This window comes from Gavialis gangeticus, unplaced genomic scaffold (genome assembly GCF_001723915.1).
Source record: "Gavialis gangeticus isolate Ggan-Ray unplaced genomic scaffold, GavGan_comp1, whole genome shotgun sequence".
Lineage (NCBI taxonomy): Eukaryota > Metazoa > Chordata > Crocodylia > Gavialidae > Gavialis > Gavialis gangeticus.
The window spans coordinates 169133082-169134584 of record NW_017729024.1 but is presented as its reverse complement, the minus strand read 5'-3'; the positions used below and the strand labels follow the sequence as shown (position 1 = coordinate 169134584).

The 1503-nt window shown below is 46.4% G+C and overlaps 1 protein-coding gene across 1 annotated transcript in view; it reads left to right on the top strand.

The window, feature by feature from the left end:
- Positions 1-1503, top strand: part of CELF4 (CUGBP, Elav-like family member 4) — a 1092004-nt gene that overhangs the window by 94617 nt on the left and 995884 nt on the right. The gene's annotated exons all lie outside the window — the stretch shown is intronic.

Genomic DNA, 1503 nt, shown 5'->3' with positions numbered 1-1503 from the left:
CAGGTCCCTTCCGACCCTAGAAGCTATGAAACTATGATTTCCGATGCTTGAGGACACAAAGTAACTGTTAGCAGTAGAAAGTTACTGCAGTCTCGGTGAACAAATACAAGTTCGGGGACGAGACTGGTTTCTGCCACTGGATTTCTCACTTATTTCCTGACCTCAAAGAAATAATGAAGTTCAGCACTGTTATGTTTTAAGTCTGTGTGGAAGTGTACTCCAGTGGTTATAGAGCAGGGGCAGGCAATTATTTTGGGCGGAGGGCCAGTTACTGAGTTTTGGCAAGCCATCAAGGGCCGCATGACAGGCAGCCAGGGGCAGATAAATGTTAATTTTCTAAATTTTTTAGGGGCCCCGTGGGCCAGATGAATGGCCTGGTGGGACGCATCCGACCTCTGGGCTACATTTTGCCCACCCCTGTTATAGACCGTGTCCCCTTAAACTTCCCCTGCTTCTGTCTGCCCTCTGTATCCAGACTCCTGACCTCCTTCCTGCTTTTTATGAGTTCCCCCTCTTTGCTGCCTACCCTCTGCTCCAGCAAAGACACCCACCTCTTTTGCATTCATTCATGCTGCTTCATCCTTTTCTCCCCTGCCTGGACTCGAGTAAGAAGAGCATTCAAAGCATGGAAGAGACCATCTCCTTGCTCTCGGATCCTGTGCCGGGTGCTATAGCAGCCAAGGGGAGTGAATGCATGGAAAGTGCTTCTTGGCCCCTGTCTCTCTAGGGTGGATGAGCATGCTCGGTGAATATTTAGTTAATTCAGGGGAGGTCTTTGATAAAGCTAATCGTTCCCTATCTAGCTTTCTACATAGTAATGCTGTGAGGTTTAGTGTAGTGAGAAACTAAAAACTTGGGGCCTTCTTACATGTTACATTGTGAGTCGCACAAATATTGATTGGCTTAGATCTAGCTTGCAGTCACGCTTTCAATTTGAGTGGCATGTCTCTGGGGAGTGGCTGTACCCTAATGGAACAGGAGCTGGGTTATAAGGATCAAGAGAGAATCCTGCCTTAGAGTGGCGTAACTTTGAGCCACATAATGAGTGCTTTAAGCCACTTAAGTGTTACAGGTGACAATCCGGGGGCTAAGAGCTCCAGGAGCTGCTGAAAATGAACATGTAACAAGACCCTTGACTTCTTGGTGAGATTGATCCACGTAAGTAAAAAAAAATAAAAATAAAAAAGGCAAGGTGGTCAGGGAGGGAGTCCCTGCTTTGGGCAAAATTGGAAGGAGAGAGACTTAGTTTGAAGTTGAGTAGAAGGCAGGGTAGATTTGCACTATACAGACCAAGTAAAGTAGCTATATAGCATGAGCTTTCAGGAGCTGAAGATCACCTTATCGGATGCACAAGTCCATACTAGTCATATTGGTCAGTGCAGAACCGGGAAGCCCTAAGATAGTATGATGACCGGCCTGGTACTAAAGCCTGAATAGATTGCTTGACAATCTATTGATTAAAGTTTGACCAGAATCTGGAACGGGCTGCCAAGAGAGGTGCTT